Source organism: Oncorhynchus mykiss, chromosome 12 (assembly GCF_057628025.1).
Source record: "Oncorhynchus mykiss isolate SJ-2025 chromosome 12, ASM5762802v1, whole genome shotgun sequence".
Classification (NCBI taxonomy): domain Eukaryota; kingdom Metazoa; phylum Chordata; class Actinopteri; order Salmoniformes; family Salmonidae; genus Oncorhynchus; species Oncorhynchus mykiss.
Genome location: NC_143033.1, coordinates 3735494 through 3756342, shown reverse-complemented (window position 1 = coordinate 3756342; position 20849 = coordinate 3735494). Strand labels below are relative to the sequence as shown.

General features: G+C 43.2%; 1 protein-coding gene across 3 annotated transcripts in view; it reads right to left on the bottom strand.

Annotated features, from left to right (window-relative positions):
- The window catches only part of LOC110536864 (A-kinase anchor protein 2), a 231595-nt gene that overhangs the window by 50981 nt on the left and 159765 nt on the right, over positions 1–20849 (bottom strand). The gene's annotated exons all lie outside the window — the stretch shown is intronic.

The window sequence follows — 20849 nt, the reverse complement described above, 5'->3', positions numbered from 1 at the left end:
ACGTCTGTCTCATTGCGGTAGGGTGGAGGCAGCGACATCCATGGTTACAGAATCACAGACTTCCTGCTAGTTAGCAGAACAACAATAGCTTCAGTTAGTTGCTATGTTAACACAATAGCTTCAGTTACTAATTACTGTTTATTTAAAGGGCTTTTAAATAGTTACACTGCTTTAAAGGGCTTTTATATAGTTACACTGCTTTAAAGGGCTTTTATATAGTTACACTGCTTTAAAGGGCTTTTAAATGGTTACACTGCTTTAAAGGGCTTTTAAATAGTTACACTGCTTTAAAGGGCTTTTAAATGGTTACACTGCTTTAAAGGGCTTTTAAATAGTTACACTGCTTTAAAGGGCTTTTAAATGGTTACACTGCTTTAAAGGGCTTTTAAATGGTTACACTGCTTTAAAGGGCTTTGAAATGGTTACACTGCTTTAAAGGGCTTTTATATAGTTACACTGCTTTAAAGGGCTTTTATATAGTTACACTGCTTTAAAGGGCTTTTATATAGTTACACTGCTTTAAAGGGCTTTTATATAGTTACACTGCTTTAAAGGGCTTTTAAATAGTTACACTGCTTTAAAGGGCTTTTAAATGGTTACACTGCTTTAAAGGGCTTTTAAATGGTTACACTGCTTTAAAGGGCTTTTAAATGGTTACACTGCTTTAAAGGGCTTTTATATAGTTACACTGCTTTAAAGGGCTTTTATATAGTTACACTGCTTTAAATGGCTTTTAAATGGTTACACTGCTTTAAAGGGCTTTTAAATAGTTACACTGCTTTAAAGGGCTTTTAAATGGTTACACTGCTTTAAAGGGCTTTTAAATAGTTACACTGCTTTAAAGGGCTTTTATATAGTTACACTGCTTTAAAGGGCTTTTATATAGTTACACTGCTTTAAAGGGCTTTTATATAGTTACACTGCTTTAAAGGGCTTTTAAATAGTTACACTGCTTTAAAGGGCTTTTAAATGGTTACACTGCTTTAAAGGGCTTTTAAATAGTTACACTGCTTTAAAGGGCTTTTAAATAGTTACACTGCTTTAAAGGGCTTTTAAATGGTTACACTGCTTTAAAGGGCTTTTAAATAGTTACACTGCTTTAAAGGGCTTTTAAATGGTTACACTGCTTTAAAGGGCTTTTATATAGTTACACTGCTTTAAAGGGCTTTTAAATAGTTACACTGCTTTAAATGGCTTTTATATAGTTACACTGCTTTAAAGGGCTTTTAAATAGTTACACTGCTTTAAAGGGCTTTTAAATAGTTACACTGCTTTAAAGGGCTTTTAAATGGTTACACTGCTTTAAAGGGCTTTTATATAGTTACACTGCTTTAAAGGGCTTTTAAATGGTTACACTGCTTTAAAGGGCTTTTAAATAGTTACACTGCTTTAAAGGGCTTTTAAATAGTTACACTGCTTTAAAGGGCTTTTAAATGGTTACACTGCTTTAAAGGGCTTTTATATAGTTACACTGCTTTAAAGGGCTTTTAAATGGTTACACTGCTTTAAAGGGCTTTTAAATGGTTACACTGCTTTAAAGGGCTTTTATATAGTTACACTGCTTTAAAGGGCTTTTATATAGTTACACTGCTTTAAAGGGCTTTTAAATAGTTACACTGCTTTAAAGGGCTTTTATATAGTTACACTGCTTTAAAGGGCTTTTAAATGGTTACACTGCTTTAAAGGGCTTTTATATAGTTACACTGCTTTAACGGGCTTTTAAATAGTTACACTGCTTTAAAGGGCTTTTAAATAGTTACACTGCTTTAAAGGGCTTTTAAATGGTTACACTGCTTTAAAGGGCTTTTATATAGTTACACTGCTTTAAAGGGCTTTTAAATGGTTACACTGCTTTAAAGGGCTTTTAAATAGTTACACTGCTTTAAAGGGCTTTTAAATAGTTACACTGCTTTAAAGGGCTTTGATATAGTTACACTGCTTTAAAGGGCTTTTAAATGGTTACACTGCTTTAAAGGGCTTTTAAATGGTTACACTGCTTTAAAGGGCTTTTATATAGTTACACTGCTTTAAAGGGCTTTTATATAGTTACACTGCTTTAAAGGGCTTTTAAATGGTTACACTGCTTTAAAGGGCTTTTAAATAGTTACACTGCTTTAAAGGGCTTTTAAATGGTTACACTGCTTTAAAGGGCTTTTAAATAGTTACACTGCTTTAAAGGGCTTTTAAATAGTTACACTGCTTTAAAGGGCTTTGATATAGTTACACTGCTTTAAAGGGCTTTTAAATGGTTACACTGCTTTAAAGGGCTTTTAAATGGTTACACTGCTTTAAAGGGCTTTTATATAGTTACACTGCTTTAAAGGGCTTTTATATAGTTACACTGCTTTAAAGGGCTTTTAAATGGTTACACTGCTTTAAAGGGCTTTTAAATAGTTACACTGCTTTAAAGGGCTTTTAAATGGTTACACTGTTTTAAAGGGCTTTTATATAGTTACACTGCTTTAAAGGGCTTTTATATAGTTACACTGCTTTAAATGGCTTTTAAATGGTTACACTGCTTTAAAGGGCTTTTAAATAGTTACACTGCTTTAAAGGGCTTTTAAATGGTTACACTGCTTTAAAGGGCTTTTAAATAGTTACACTGCTTTAAAGGGCTTTTATATAGTTACACTGCTTTAAATGGCTTTTATATAGTTACACTGCTTTAAAGGGCTTTTAAATAGTTACACTGCTTTAAAGGGCTTTTAAATGGTTACACTGCTTTAAATGGCTTTTAAATAGTTACACTGCTTTAAAGGGCTTTTAAATAGTTACACTGCTTTAAAGGGCTTTTAAATGGTTACACTGCTTTAAAGGGCTTTTAAATGGTTACACTGCTTTAAAGGGCTTTTAAATGGTTACACTGCTTTAAAGGGCTTTTAAATAGTTACACTGCTTTAAAGGGCTTTTATATAGTTACACTGCTTTAAAGGGCTTTTAAATGGTTACACTGCTTTAAAGGGCTTTTAAATGGTTACACTGCTTTAAAGGGCTTTTAAATGGTTACACTGCTTTAAAGGGCTTTTAAATGGTTACACTGCTTTAAAGGGCTTTTATATAGTTACACTGCTTTAAAGGGCTTTTATATAGTTACACTGCTTTAAAGGGCTTTTAAATAGTTACACAGCTTTAAAGGGCTTTTATATAGTTACACTGCTTTAAAGGGCTTTTAAATGGTTACACTGCTTTAAAGGGCTTTTATATAGTTACACTGCTTTAAAGGGCTGTTTCATGACAATCATCAAATGTATTCAGTCACACAATTACCACAGTGGAACAACAGTGAATAGTAATAATGTTTCCCGCTCAGTGGGCATAACCAACTACTGAGCCAGTAAGGGAGGTGGAGGGAGGGAGGTGGAGGGGCAGGAGAGGTCAAGGGGCAGGAGAGGTGGAGGGAGGGAGGTGGAGGGAGGGAGGTGGAGGGGCAGGAGAGGTGGAGTGGCAGGAGAGGTGGAGGGAGGGAGGTGGAGGGAGGGAGGTGGAGGGGCAGGAGAGGTGGAGTGGCAGGAGAGGTGGAGGGGCAGGAGAGGTGGAGTGGCAGGAGAGGTGGAGTGGCAGGAGAGGTGGCGGGAGGGAGGTGGAGGGGCAGGAGAGGTGGAGTGGCAGGAGAGGTGGAGGGAGGGAGGTGGAGGGGCAGGAGAGGTGGAGTGGCAGGAGAGGTGGAGGGAGGGAGGTGGAGGGGCAGGAGAGGTGGAGTGGCAGGAGAGGTGGAGTGGCAGGATAGGTGGAGGGAGGGAGGTGGAGGGGCAGGAGAGGTGGTGGCAGGAGAGATGGAGGGAGGGAGGTGGAGGGGCAGGAGAGGTGGAGGGAGGGAGGTGGAGGGGCAGGAGAGGTGGAGGGGCAGGAGGTGGAGGTGCAGGAGAGAGGGAGGGAGGGAGAGGTGGAGGGAGGGAGGTGGAGGGGCTGGAGGTGGAGGGGCAGGAGAGGTGGAGGGAGGGAGGTGGAGGGGCAGGAGAGGTGGAGGGAGGGAGGGAGGGAGAGGTGGAGGGAGGGAGAGGTGGAGGGAGGGAGAGGTGGAGGGAGCTGTGTTTGTGGGAGGAATCATGGGTTCTGTCAGGTGACCTCTGCTCCGTTCCACAGCTAACTAGCTAACTAGTAAACTGAACATCAATATAAACGCAACATGTTAAGTGTTGGTCTCATGTTTCATGAGCTGAAATTAAAGATCCTCAAACATTTTCCATACACACAAAAAGCTGATTTCTCTAAAATGTTGTGCACAAATTAGTTTATATCCCTGTTAGTGAACATTTATGCTTTGCCAAGATAATCCATCTACCTAACAGGTGTGGCATGTCAATAAGTTGACTAAACAGCATGATCATTACACAGGTGCACCTTCTGCTGGGGACAATTAAAGGGCTCTCTAAAATGTGCAGGTTTGTCACACAACACAACGCCACAGATGTCTCAAGTTTTGAGGGATCGTGCAATTGGCATGCTTGACTGCAAGAATGTCCACCAGGGATGTTGGCAGAGAATTGAATGGTCATTTCTCTAACATAAACTGCCTCCAACGTCGTTTTAGAGAATTTGGCAGTACGTCCAACCGTCCTAACAACCACAGACCACGTGTAACCACGCCAACCCAGGACCTCCACATCCAGCATCTTCACCTGTGGGATCGTCTGTGGGCGGTCGCTGAGGAATTTCTGTCTGTAATAAATCCCTTTTGTTTGGTGAAAACTAATTCTGATTGGCTGGGCCTGTTTCCCAAGTGGGGGTGGGCCTATGCACTCCCAGACCCACCTATGGCTGCACCCATGCCCAGTCATGTGAAATCTAAAGATTAAGTGTTTAATTAATTTATGTAAATTGAGTGAATTCCTTAAATGAACTTGTTGCATGTTGCGTTTAGATTTTTGTTCAGTATAAAAATAAGAGTTACTCAGGGGATAATAATACTGTATCTCCTGTGTGTTCTAGCCAGTTTCCCATGATTCTTCACTGTTAAGACTGAAGAGGAAAGTTAAATACGTCGTTTCAGAGTCCGTTGGGACCACCAGAGAACACTATTCACACACACACACACACACACACACACACACACACACACACACACACACACACACACACACACACACACACACACACACACACACACACACACACACACACACACACACACACACACACACACACACAGCTATAAGGAATACACGGCAGGCTATTATGATTGTACTCTGTTGTAATTCTTGCTCCAGTAATGAGAGAGAGATGATCAACTCAATCATATTGTAATTCTTGCTCCAGTAATGAGAGAGAGATGATCAACTCAATCATATTGTAATTCTTGCTCCAGTAATGAGAGAGAGATGATCAACTCAATCATATTGTAATTCTTGCTCCAGTAATGAGAGAGAGAGATGATCAACTCAATCATATTGTAATTCTTGCTCCAGTAATGAGAGAGAGATGATCAACTCAATCATATTATATAATGGCCTTTCTAAACTGGGTGGCTTGATCCCTGAACGCTGATTGAGTTATATCCCCACAGCATGATGCTGCCACCACAATGCTTCACCGTAGAGATGGTGCCAGGTTTTCTCCAGACATAAGGCTTGGCATTCAGTCCAAACAATAAAATCTTGGTTTCATCAGATCAGAGAATGTTTAGGTGCCTTTTGGTAAACTCCAAGCGGGCTGTGAAGTGCCTTTTACTGAGGAGTGGCTTCCGTCTGTCCACTCTACCATAAAGGCCTGATTGGTGGAGTGCTGCAGAGATGGTTGTTCTTCTGGAAGGTTCTCCCATCTCCACAGAGGAACTCTGGAGCTCTGTCAGAGTGACAATCAGGTTCTTGGCAACCTCCATGACCAAGGCCCGTCAGCTCTAGGAAGAGTCTCGGTGGTTCCAAACTTCTTCCATTTAAGAATGATGGAGGCCACTGTGTTCTTGGGGACCTTCAATGCTGCAGAAATGTTTTGCTACCCTTCCCCAGATATGTATCTCAACACAATCCTGTCTCAGACCTCTACGGACAATTGCTTCGACCTCATGGCTTGGTTTTTGCTCTGACATGCACTGTCAACTGTTGGACCTAATATAGACAGCTGTGTGTCTTTTCAAATCATGTCCAATTCATTGAATTTACCACAGGTGGACTCCAATCAAGTTGTAGAAACATCTCAAGGATAATCAATGGAAACAGGATGCACCTGAGCTCAATGTCGATTCCCATAACAAAGGGTCTGAATACCTATTCAAATAAGATGTTTGTTTAAAATCTTTAATACATTTGCAAAAAATGTCTAAAAACCTGTTTTCTCTTTGTCACTATGGGGTATTGTGATGTCATTACGGGGTATTGTGATGTCATTAGGAGGTATTGTGATGTCATTATGGGGTATTGTGATGTCATTACGGGGTATTGTGATGCCATTAGTAGGTATTGTGATGTCATTATGAGGTATCTGCCTCACCTAAAGCCCATTCTGGTGGGAAGCTGCTATAGACCACCAAGAGTCCTATGGAACCATATTCCCTATATAGTGCACTACTTTAGACCAGAGCCCTATGGAACCCTATTCCCTATATAGTGCACTACTTTAGACCAGAGCCCTATGGAACCCTATTCCCTATATAGTGCACTACTTTAGATAAGAGCCCTATGGAACCCTATTCCCTATATAGTACACTACTTTTGACCAGAGCCCTATGGAACCCTATTCTCTATATAGTGCACTACTTTAGATAAGAGCCCTATGGAACCCTATTCCCTATATAGTACACTACTTTTGACCAGAGCCCTATGGAACCCTATTCTCTATATAGTGCACTACTTTAGACCAGAGTCCTATGGAACCCTATTCCTTATATTTTTTATATATTTTTATTTTTATTTGACCTTTATTTAACTAGGCAAGTCAGTTAAGAACAAATTCTTATTTTCAATGACAGCCTAGGAACAGTGGGTTAACTGCCTGTTCAGGTGTAGAACGACAGATTAGTACCTTGTCAGCTCGGGGGTTTGAACTTGCAACTTTTCGGTTACTAGTCCAACATTCTAACCACTAGACTACCTGCCGCCTCTACACTCTAACCACTAGACTACCTGCCACCTCTACACTCTAACCACTAGACTACCTGCCACCTCTACACTCTAACCACTAGGCTACCTGCCCCCTCTACACTCTAACCACTAGGCTACCTGCCGCCCCTACACTCTAACCACTAGTCTACCTGCCGCCTCTACCCTCTAACCACTAGGCTACCTGCCGTCCCTACACTCTAACCACTAGGCTACCTGCCGCCCCTACACTCTAACCACTGCCTCCTCTACACTCTAACCACTAGGCTAACTGCCGCCCCTACACTCTAACCACTAGGCTACCTGCCGCCCCTACACTCTAACCACTGCCTCCTCTACACTCTAACTACTAGGCTACCTGTCGCCTCTACACTCTAACCTCTAGGCTACCTGCCACCTCTACACTCTAACCACTAGGCTACCTGCCACCTCTACACTCTAACCACTAGGCTACCTGTCGCCTCTACACTCTAACCACTAGGCTACCTGCCACCTCTACACTCTAACCACTAGGCTACCTACCTCCTCTACACTCTAACCACTAGGCTACCTGCCCTCTCTACACTCTAACCACTAGGCTACCTGCCTCCTCTACACTCTAACCACTATGCTACCTGCCTCCTCTACACTCTAACCACTAGGCTACCTGCCACCTCTACACTCGAACCACTAGGCTACCTACCTCCTCTACATTCTAACCACTAGGCTACCTGCCTCTTCTACACTCTAACCACTAGGCTACCTGCCTCCTCTACACTCTAACCACTAGGCAACCTGCCTCCTCCACACTCTAACCACTAGGCTACCTGCCCCCCCACACTCTAACCACTAGGCTACCTGCCTCCTCCACACTCTAACCACTAGGCTACCTGCCACCTCTACACTCTAACCACTAGGCAACCTGCCTCCTCTACACTCTAACTACTAGGCTACACTGCCACCCCTATAGTGCACTACTAAGGTTAGGGCCGAAAGGACTCTCATCAAAATGAATGGGATGTACCCAAGTCTCCATTCTGCTGTCCTGTCTTCACGGCTACTCTGTCTGTTCTATAAACATATGACTAACTTGATGCTGTTTTTAACACTGTGAATCACACTGACCAACACAGAGAAATGGGACATCAGACACTACGGTTAAACAAAGATGACCCAGTTATCTTTCTAAAATGGGTAGTTTGAATCCTGGATGCTAATTGGCTGAAACAGTATTCCAGTGGTATGTACAGTATAGCAGCCATATACAGATTTTTAAAAATGACGGTACAGTTGTCTCCACATTACAAAGAGGATATAATTGACAATTTTAGGTACCTCCACATTATAAAGAGGATACAATTGACGATATAGTTACCTCCACATTACAAAGAGGATACAATTGTCATCCATGGTAACACATGGAGTGTGACGATTGGCTAAGATAACAGAAATAGAATTTGCTCCCATGGGGACACTCAAAATGGCCACTAGTCCACTCATAATGACATAATTGACCTCAATGGGGACATCCGTTCTACTCGTTCTAATTCTATGGTGAAGAAAGAGGCCACATCGTATCACATGAAGCCACAGACAGACATGAACCTCTCACTAGCAGGCGTTGGGCTCCGTCACAATCCCCAGGAACACAGTTTCTTCTTCCTAGAACCAGCCACAGATGGCCATCAACTGAACAAGTGACACAAAAAGAACATGAGCTTCCACTGCTAACACCCCAAGACACTCCAGATCACATCCTACTGACTTGTTCCAGTTGTCATGACGTTGGCTTTACAGCCAGACCTGGGTTCAAATACTATTAGAAATCTTTCAAATACTTTGATTGTTTGCTCTAGGCTGCCTGTAGTGGCAGATGGACAGGTTTATAGCAGTTTGGAGAATATTGTATTGGTTCATTAATTAAGCCAGACAAACTCAATCAAGAACAGATCAAGTATTTTTTAAATGATTTCATGTAGTATTTGAAAGCAGGTCTGCTCCACCTTCACCTAACCTCAACTCCTCCTGTCCCTCTCCTCCTACCATCAACAGTCATATTAGGACAATAGGGATTACATAACATGTTTTCTGAGAAGAGCAGGGTGAGGTTTGCAGGAAGACATAAAAGATAGCTGTGTTCCTGTCGACTGTTCGTCCTGAGCCCTTATCCTCACCCCCCCACCACACCCCATTCCCCTTCACCCCCCCCTCCGCCACCTCACCCCGCACATCCTCATATCCTCCCCAGACAACTGGAGAGGAAGGGAAGCTCAGGTTTGAAGGAAAATTGAACTGACTGACAGAGATGCCAGGTTTACAGCGATGGCTCCTCCTCCAGTTACTAGGTTTAAAGGGATGGCTCCTCCTCCAGTTACGAGGTTTAAATGGATGGCTCCTCCTCCAGTTACTAGGTTTAAAGGGATGGCACCTCCTCCAGTTACTAGGTTTAAAGGGATGGTTCCTCCTGTTACTAGGTTTAAAGGGATGGTTCCTCCTGTTACTAGGTTTAAAGGGATGGTTCCTCCTGTTACTAGGTTTAAAGGGATGGCTCCTCCTCCTGTTACTAGGTTTAAAGGGATGGTTCCTCCTCCAGTTCCTAGGTTTAAAGGGATGGTTCCTCCTCCAGTTCCTAGGTTTAAAGGGATGGCACCTCCTGTTACTAGGTTTAAAGGGATGGCTCCTCCTCCAGTTACTAGGTTTAAAGGGATGGCTCCTTCTCCAGTTACTAGGTTTAAAGGGATGGCTCCTTCTCCAGTTACTAGGTTTAAAGGGATGGCTCCTCCTCCAGTTACTAGGTTTAAAGGGATGGCTCCTTCTCCAGTTACTAGGTTTAAAGGGATGGTTCCTCCTCCAGTTCCTAGGTTTAAAGGGATGGCACCTCCTGTTACTAGGTTTAAAGGGATGGCTCCTCCTCCAGTTACTAGGTTTAAAGGGATGGCTCCTTCTCTAGTTACTAGGTTTAAAGGGATGGCTCCTCCTCCAGTTACTAGGTTGAAAGGGATGGCTCCTTCTCCAGTTACTAGGTTTAAAGGGATGGCTTCTTCTCCAGTTACTAGGTTTAAAGATATGGCTCCTCCTCCAGTTACTAGGTTTAAAGGGATGGTTCCTCCTCCAGTTACTAGGTTTAAAGGGATGGCTCCTCCTCCAGTTACTAGGTTTAAATGGATGGCTCCTCCTCCAGTTACTAGGTTTAAAGGGATGGTTCCTCCTCCTGTTACTAGGTTTAAAGGGATGGTTCCTCCTCTAGTTCCTAGGTTTAAAGGGACAGTTCCTCCTCCAGTTACTAGGTTTAAAGGGATGGCTCCTCCAGTTACTAGGTTTAAAGGGATGGTTCCTCCTCCAGTTACTAGGTTTAAAGGGATGGCTCCTCCTCCAGTTACTAGGTTTAAATGGATGGCTCCTCCTCCTGTTACTAGGTTTAAAGGGATGGTTCCTCCAGTTACTAGGTTTAAAGGGATGGCTCCTCCTCCAGTTACTAGGTTTAAAGGGATGGTTCCTCCTCCAGTTACTAGGTTTAAAGGGATGGTTCCTCCAGTTACTAGGTTTAAAGGGATGGTTCCTCCTCCTGTTACTCGGTTTAAAGGGATGGTTCCTCCTCCAGTTACTAGGTTTAAAGGGATGGTTCCTCCTCCTGTTACTCGGTTTAAAGGGATGGCTCCTCCTCCAGTTACTAGGTTTAAAGGGATGGTTCCTCCTGTTACTAGGTTTAAAGGGATGGTTCCTCCTCCTGTTACTAGGTTTAAAGGGATGGCTCCTCCTCCAGTTACTAGGTTTAAAGGGATGGTTCCTCCTCCTGTTACTAGTTTTAAAGGGATGGTTCCTCCTCCTGTTACTAGTTTTAAAGGGATGGTTCCTCCTCCAGTTACTAGGTTTAAAGGGACAGTTCCTCCTCCAGTTACTAGGTTTAAAGGGATGGTTCCTCCAGTTACTAGGTTTAAAGGGATGGCTCCTCCTCCTGTTACTAGTTTTAAAAGGACAGTTCCTCCTCCAGTTACTAGCTTTAAAGGGATGGTTCCTCCTGTTACTAGGTTTAAAGGGATGGTTCCTCCTCCTGTTACTCGGTTTAAAGGAATGGCTCCTCCTCCAGTTACTAGGTTTAAAGGGATGGTTCCTCCTCCTGTTACTAGGTTTAAAGGGATGGCTCCTCCTCCTGTTACTAGGTTTAAAGCAGGGGTGTCAAAGTCAAATGGACGGAGGGCCAAATAAAAAAATCAGCTACAAGACGAGGGCCGGACTGTTCGAATGTTCATTGAAAAATTTTTAAATGACGCATATAGTCTAGTGAACCTAATTGAACCTACTGAAAACCTAACAAATATATTACAATATGATCAGATAAATAAAGCAATATTTTCTTATGGCTCTGTCAGTAATCTTTAATTTTCAACAGACACAAAAGACAAATTTCCTTTATATAAATATCCCCATAACATGAACATTAAATGAAAGAAACCGGTATTCAAGGCACCATCAGTAGACTATATTTTCTATTTTAGCAAAAGTGGGCTAAATTTACTTCAAAGAAAAAACAATAATAGCAATTTTCTATCATCCACTCAACTGAAATATTTTTAAAATATAATTGGATTGAAATACAAAAAAATAAAGTGCAAAAATCTATTAATCAAAAACAACACTTTGTTTAAGGAGAAGTAACATGCAGTGAAAACAAATATTAAATTTTAACTTTTAAACTTGAACTGAGTAAAAACTCTAAATATGTGATTGCACAGTAATGTTCACTTGTTTGAGGTTGAGGGTGATACTTGGTGGTGTCCCATCTTTTCCACAAGTTCATCAATGTTCGGGGTAAGGCTCTGAGCTGAAGAAATCCTCAGAATTGAGTGGAGGTGTTCAGCAGTAAGTCGACTTCTGTGTGATGTTTTGTTCAGGTTCATCAAAGAAAACAGTTGTTCACACAGGTATGTGCTGCCAAACATAGACAACGTTTGAGCAGCCTGGATGCGCAGCTGGGGCATTGTGCCGGGGAGGAAACGGGCGAACTCCGCAGCACCCACTGCCGCATATTTTGCCCTCAGTGCATCATTGCATTGGAGGTCAATCAACTCCATTTGGAGGTTTGGTGGTGAGCTTTCCACGTCAACAGCAAATGGGTTACCGAGCAGTTCCAACCTGCTTTTTTGTGCTTCAAAGTCAGCAAATCGGCGTCGAAAGTCAGCGGCAAGCATACCTATTTTATCAGCCAACTGTGTGCTCGGGAACGCACTGGTAGAGAGCTTCTCTTTCATGGTCTGGCAGCTGGGAAAGTGGCTCAAATTTTCTTTCCGCATCTGCGTCTCCCACAGAGTCAGTTTGGTTTTAAATGCCTTCACTGTACTGTACATATCAGAGATGACACGATCCCGACCCTGCAGCTGCAAGTTTATTGCATTCAGATGACTCGTAATGTCACACAGAAAAGCCATTTCACACAGAAACATTTCGTCTCGGAGTTGTGTTGTGTCTTTCCCTTTGCTGTCCAAGAACAGACAAATCTCCTCACGAAGCTCGAAACATCTTTGAAGCACCTTTCCCTGGCTTAGCCATCGCACCTCTGTGTGATAAGGCAAATCACCATGCTCCGTTTCTAACTCCGTCAGAAATGCCTTGAACTGGCGGTGATTCAAACCTTTGGCTCTGATAAAGTTAACTGTGCGCGTGATGATGCTCATTACATGCTCCATTTTCAAGGCTTTACCGCACAACGCTTCCTGGTGTATGATACAATGATAAGCTGTCAGCTCACCTGTCGCGTTTTCCTCTTGCATCTTTTCCCGTATCTTCGCCACCAGTCCGCTCCTGTGTCCACACATCGCAGGTGCTCCGTCGGTTGTCAAACCCACGAGTTTTTCCCAAGGCAGCTCCATCTCATTTACACATCTTGACACCTCTTCATACAAATCATGCCCCGTAGTTGTGCCATGCATAGGACGTAAAGCCAAAAACTCCTCTGTCACGCTTAGGTTGGAGTCCACTCCGCGGATGAAAATTGACAACTGGGCAATGTCAGAAATGTCGGTGCTCTCATCCACAGCCAAGGAATATGCAATAAAATCTTTTCCCTTTTTCACAAGCTGCTCTTTTAGATTGATGGACAACTGGTCTACTCTCTCGGCAATGGTGTTTCTGCTCAGACTCACATTTAAAAAGAGTTGCCTTTTTTCTGGGCAAACTTCGTCACAAACTTTAATCATGCAGTTTTTGATGAAATCCCCCTCCGTAAATGGCCGGGCTGATTTAGCGATCTCTTCTGCCAAAATAAAACTGGCCTTGACAGCAGCCTGGCCTTGTGATTTGGCTTTTTTGAACAGAGCCTGTCGAGATTTGAGGCCTCGTTTTAATTCCTCTGCCTTTTGTAGCCTTTGTTCCATGTCCATATTCTTGTTTTTGTCCGCGTGTTTCGTTTCATAATGTCGTCTCAGATTATACTCTTTCAGTACCGCCACACTTTCTCCACACAGAAGACACACAGGTTTTCCAGCTACCTTCGTGAACATATACTCCGACTCCCACCTTGTTTGAAACCCCCGGTTCTCAGTATCCACCTTCCGTTTTGCCATTTTTGATGGGTATCTGAAAGTTAATTTTACTGTGATGCTGACGACTGCTGTGCCAATAAATATTGAAATGAAGCAGCCTACTGCTCGGTGCGTCACCTTTGCATTGTGGGAAATGTAGTATTGGTGCGTGTAAAAGATCTGCGGGCTGCCGGCTTGCTGCGGGCCGGTTCTAATAATAAATCAAGATCATCCCAGGGGCCGTAAAAAACCTTCTTGCGGGCCGGATGTGGCCCGCGGGCCTTGACTCTGACATATGTGGTTTAAAGGGACAGTTCCTCCTCCAGTTACTAGGTTTAAAGGGCTGGCACCTCCTCCAGTTACTAGGTTTAAAGGGATGGCTCCTCCTCCAGTTCCTAGGTTTAAAGGGATGGTTCCTCCTCCTGTTACTATGTTTAAAGGGATGGTTCCTCCTGTTACTAGGTTTAAAGGGATGGTTCCTCCTCCTGTTACTAGGTTTAAAGGGACAGTTCCTCCTCCAGTTACTAGGTTTAAAGGGACAGTTCCTCCTCCAGTTACTAGGTTTAAAGGGACAGTTCCTCCTCCAGTTACTAGGTTTAAAGGGACAGTTCCTCCTCCAGTTACTAGGTTTAAAGGGATGGTTCCTCCTGTTACTAGCTTTAAAGGGATGGTTCCTCCAGTTACTAGGTTTAAAGGGACAGTTCCTCCTCCAGTTACTAGGTTTAAAGGGACAGTTCCTCCTCCAGTTACTAGGTTTAAAGGGATGGTTCCTCCAGTTACTAGGTTTAAAGGGATGGTTCCTCCAGTTACTAGGTTTAAAGGGATGGCTCCTCCTCCAGTTACTAGCTTTAAAGGGATGGTTCCTCCTCCTGTTACTAGGTTTAAAGGGACAGTTCCTCCTCCAGTTACTAGGTTTAAAGGGATGGCTCCTCCTCCTGTTACTAGGTTTAAAGGGATGGTTCCTCCAGTTACTAGGTTTAAAGGGATGGCTCCTCCTCCTGTTACTAGGTTTAAAGGGATGGTTCCTCCTCCTGTTACTAGGTTTAAAGGGATGGTTCCTCCTCCTGTTACTAGTTTTAAAGGGACAGTTCCTCCTCCTGTTACTAGGTTTAAAGGGATGGTTCCTCCAGTTACTAGGTTTAAAGGGATGGTTCCTCCTCCTGTTACTAGGTTTAAAGGGATGGTTCCTCCTCCTGTTACTAGTTTTAAAGGGATGGTTCCTCCTCCTGTTACTAGGTTTAAAGGGATGGTTCCTCCTCCTGTTACTAGGTTTAAAGGGATGGTTCCTCCTCCTGTTACTAGTTTTAAAGGGACAGTTCCTCCTCTTGTTACTAGGTTTAAAGGGATGGTTCCTCTAGTTACTAGGTTTAAAGGGATGGTTCCTCCTCCTGTTACTAGTTTTAAAGGGACAGTTCCTCCTCCAGTTACTAGGTTTAAAGGTATGGCTCATCCTGTTACAGTGAGAGGAAGCAGCGAAACAGCAGACACCTTCCTATAGCCATTAGCATCCTGTCAGAAACACCTGTCAACCGAGTAGGTTACTAATTGTGTGCTTAGATAATGAGTAACTCAATGTGATGTAGGACAAATCTAGTTGAAATTAGAGCAACAATTGTAATCCCATACAAAATACTTTCAGTTTATTTAAGCAAGGTATTGCATAACATCCTGCTCTGAGTAAATGGCCAATCAAAATGGAACTGTGCCATCCACATGGGCTCTGTCCTGTCCTGGGAAACAATGACTATTGATTTCTACAATGTAATTTCCTGAAGGCTTCAAATCTGGATCAGAGGACAGCAGACCGCTGGACAAATGGCACCCTATTCTCTGTATAGTGCACTACTGTAGACCAGAGCCCTATAGAACCCTATTCCCTATATAGTGCACTACTTTAGACCAGAGCCCTATGGAACCCTATTCCCTATATAGTACACTACTTTAGACCAGAGCCCTATGGAACCCTATTCCCTATTTATAGTGCACTACTTTAGACCAGAGCCCTAAAGAACCCTATTCCCTATGTATAGTGCACTACTTTAGACCAGAGCCCTAAATAACCCTATTCCCTATATAGTACACTTCTTTAGACCAGAGCCCTATGGAACCCTATTCCCTAATTAGTACACTTCTTTAGACCAGAGGCCTATGGAACCCTATTCCATATGTAGTGCACTACTTTAGACCAGGACCCTATAGAACCCTATTCCCTATATAGTGCACTATGTAGGGTGAAGGGACACAGACAATATCATCATGTGGCCATGGGGAGGCAAGTAGCAAAGTGGTTGGAGCGTTGGGCCAGTAACCAAAACATTGCTGGGTTGAATCCCCGAGCTGACAAGGTAAAAATCTGCCGTTCTTCCCCTGAACAAGGCAGTTAACCCACTGTTCCCCGGTAGACCGTCATTGTAAATAAGAATTTGTTCTTAACTGACTTGACTAGTTAAATAAAGGTCAAAATAAATCAATTAATGTTACCTACATAGACAGGAGAGCCCATTAACATTACTATAGAGGTAATCCAATTCTAGACTTGAGCCACAGGTATGTGATGTTACCTTCAGACGCGCTTCCGAAGAAACCACCGAACAGAGAATACAAAACTCAGATTGTGCAAAAACGAACATTAATTTTACAAACAAAGGTCATTTCAAAGGCTATATTACATCGATAATCAAAGTTAAAGAGATGAGATTTAAACGGTACACAAAAGTTATAGTCGAATAGCAGCTTTCTTAGTTCCAAGTATTAGCATAGCGTTAAATAAAACTGTGAAGTATCGCCATACCTGAGGCCTAGTAGACCCATACTGCCATAAACCTGATACCTGAGGCCTAGTAGACCCATACTGCCATAAACCTGATACCTGAGGCCTAGTAGACCCATACTGCCATAAACCTGATACCTGAGGCCTAGTAGACCCATACTGCCATAAACCTGATACCTGAGGCCTAGTAGACCCATACTGCCATAAACCTGATACCTGAGGCCTAGTAGACCCATACTGCCATAAACCTGATACCTGAGGCCTAGTAGACCCATACTGCCATAAACCTGATACCTGAGGCCTAGTAGACCCATACTGCCATAAACCTGATACCTGAGGCCTAGTTGACCCATACTGCCATAAACCTGATACCTGAGGCCTAGTAGACCCATACTGCCATAAACCTGATACCTGAGGCCTAGTAGACCCATACTGCCATAAACCTGATACCTGAGGCCTAGTAGACCCATACTGCCATAAACCTGATACCTGAGGCCTAGTTGACCCATACTGCCATAAACCTGATACCTGAGGCCTAGTAGACCCATACTGCCATAAACCTGATACCTGAGGCCTAGTAGACCCATACTGCCATAAACCTGATACCCGAGGCCTAGTAGACCCATACTGCCATAAACCTGATACCTGAGGCCTAGTAGACCCATACTGCCATAAACCTGATACCTGAGGCCTAGTAGACCCATACTGCCATAAACCTGATACCTGAGGCCTAGTTGACCCATACTGCCATAAACCTGATACCTGAGGCCTAGTAGACCCATACTGCCATAAACCTGATACCTGAGGCCAAGTAGACCCATACTGCCATAAACCTGATACCTGAGGCCTAGTAGACCCATACTGCCATAAACCTGATACCTGAGGCCTAGTAGACCCATACTGCCATAAACCTGATACCTGAGGCCTAGTAGACCCATACTGCCATAAACCTGATACCTGAGGCCTAGTAGACCCATACTGCCATAAACCTGATACCTGAGGCCTAGTAGACCCATACTGCCATAAACCTGATACCTGAGGCCTAGTAGACCCATACTGCCATAAACCTGATACCTGAGGCCTAGTAGACCCATACTGCCATAAACCTGATACCTGAGGCCTAGTAGACCCATACTGCCATAAACCTGATACCTGAGGCCTAGTTGACCCATACTGCCATAAACCTGATACCTGAGGCCTAGTAGACCCATACTGCCATAAACCTGATACCTGAGGCCTAGTAGACCCATACTGCCATAAACCTGATACCCGAGGCCTAGTAGACCCATACTGCCATAAACCTGATACCTGAGGCCTAGTAGACCCATACTGCCATAAACCTGATACCTGAGGCCTAGTAGACCCATACTGCCATAAACCTGATACCTGAGGCCTAGTTGACCCATACTGCCATAAACCTGATACCTGAGGCCTAGTAGACCCATACTGCCATAAACCTGATACCTGAGGCCAAGTAGACCCATACTGCCATAAACCTGATACCTGAGGCCTAGTAGACCCATACTGCCAAAGACCTGATACCTGAGGCCTAGTAGACCCCTACTGCCATAAACCTGATACCTGAGGCCTATTAAGACCCATATTGCCATAAACCTGATACCTGAGGCCTAGTTGACCCATACTGCCATAAACCTGATACCTGAGCCCTAGTTGACTCACAGTGCCATAAACCTGATACCTGAGGCCTAGTAGACCCATACTGCCATAAACCTGATACCTGAGGTCTAGTGATAGACTCTGTTCTGCTGTATTACAACACATTGATATTACCATAGTGATAGACCCTGTTCTACTGTATTACAAAACATTAACATTACCATGGTGATAGACCCTGTTCTACTGTATTACAACACATTAACATTACCATGGTGATAGACTCTGTTCTACTGTATTACAACACATTAACATTACCATGGTGATAGACACTGTTCTACTGTATTACAACACATTAACATTACCATGGTGATAGACACTGTTCTACTGTATTACAACATTACCAAGGGGATAGACACTGTTCTACTGTATTACAACATTACCATAGTGATAGACTCTGTTCTACTGTATTACAACACATTGACATTACCATGGGGATAGACACTGTTCTACTGTATTACAACACATTGATATTACCATGGTGATAGACTCTGTTCTACTGTATTACAACACATTGACATTACCATGGTGATAGACCCTGTTCTACTGTATTACAACACATTAACATTACCATGGTGATAGACTCTGTTCTACTGTATAACAACACATTAACATTACCATGGTGATAGACTCTGTTCTACTGTATTACAACACATTAACATTACCATGGTGATAGACTCTGTTCTACTGTATTATAACACATTAACATTACCATGGTGATAGACTCTGTTCTACTGTAATACAACCTTACCATGGTGATAGACTCTGTTCTACTGTATTACAACATTACCATGGTGATAGACTCTGTTCTACTGTATAACAACACATTAACATTACCATGGTGATAGACTCTGTTCTACTGTATTACAACACATTAACATTACCATGGTGATAGACTCTGTTCTACTGTATAACAACACATTAACATTACCATGGTGATAGACTCTGTTCTACTGTATTACAACACATTAACATTACCATGGTGATAGACTCTGTTCTACTGTATTACAACACATTAACATTACCATGGTGATAGGCACTGTTCTGCTGTATTTCAACATTACCATGGGGATAGACACTGTTCTACTGTATTACAGCACATTAACATTACCATGGTGATATACACTGTTCTACTGTATTACAACATTACCATGGTGATAGACTCTGTTCTACTGTATTTCAACATTACCATGGAGATAGACACTGTTCTACTGTATTGAAACACATTAATATGACCATGGTGATAGACTCTGTTCTACTGTATTACAACACATTAACATTACCATGGTGATAGACTCTGTTCTACTGTATTACAACATTACCATGGTGATAGACACTGTTCTACTGTATTACAACACATTAACATGGTGAAAGACTCTGTTCTACTGTATTACAACACATTAATATTACCATGGTGATAGACACTGTTCTACTGTATTACAACACATTAACATTACCATGGTGATAGACCCTGTTCTACTGTATTATAAGACATTAACATTACCATGGTGATAGACTCTGTTCTACTGTATTACAACACATTAATATTACCATGGTGATAGACCCTGTTCTGCTGTATTACAACACATTAACATTACCACGGTGATAGACCCTGTTCTGCTGTATTACAACATTACCATGGTGATAGACCCTGTTCTACTGTATTACAACACATTAATATTACCATGGTGATAGACTCTGTTCTGCTGTATTACAGTCAGTGAGTGACTAACTCATTCACCGTGGACTGTCTGTGTCTTGGAGCTGTGGAGTCAGTGAGAGACTAACTCATTCACCGTGGACTGTCTGTGTCTTGGTGCTGTGGAGTCAGTGAGAGACTAACTCATTCACCGTGGACTGTCTGTGTCTTGGAGCTGTGGAGTCAGTGAGAGACTAACTCATTCACCGTGGACTGTCTGTGTCTTGGAGCTGTGGAGTCAGTGAGAGACTAACTCATTCACCGTGGACTGTCTGTGTCTTGGAGCTGTGGAGTCAGTGAGAGACTAACTCATTCACCGTGGACTGTCTGTGTCTTGGAGCTGTGGAGTCAGTGAGTGACTAACTCATTCACCGTGGACTGTCTGTGTCTTGGAGCTGTGGAGTCAGTGAGAGACTAACTCATTCACCGTGGACTGTCTGTGTCTTGGTGCTGTGGAGTCAGTGAGAGACTAACTCATTCACCGTGGACTGTCTGTGTCTTGGAGCTGTGGAGTCAGTGAGAGACTAACTCATTCACCGTGGACTGTCTGTGTCTTGGAGCTGTGGAGTCATTGACAGACTAACAGACAGTCTGCCACTCATTCACTATCTCTGCATCCCAGATAGCACACTAAACAGCATAGGGCTCTGGTCTAAAGTAGTGCACCATATATAGGGAATAGGGTGGCATTTGGGATGCATTCCCATATCTGACACCCAGAGTTTAGGGCTCTGACTGCAACACACACAGCAGTTGCCAACCTCCCTCCCTCCCTCCCTCAGTCATTGGCCACAGTAGGCTACATACAGTGCTGCAGGAGAGAGAGAGAGAGAGAGAGAAACTTCTGCAGTCAGTCAGCTAGCTCCGCTGACCTGTTTAGGGCTTCTCTCCATCTCTCCCTCCCTCTCTCTCTCTCTCTCTCTCTCTCTCTCGCTCTCTGTCTCTCTCTCTCTCTCTCCCTCTCTCTCTCTTTCTCTCGCTCTCTGTCTCTCTCGCTCTCACACTCTCTGTCTCTCTCTCTCTCTCTCTGCCTCTCTCTCTCTCTCTCTGTCTCCCTCTCTCTTGCAGGATGCAGTATCAGGTGTCACGTATCCTCACCACCAGTACAACACTTTTACTAACTAAATGAACACATGATGACCTTTACATGTCATATGAACACATGGAAACACGTG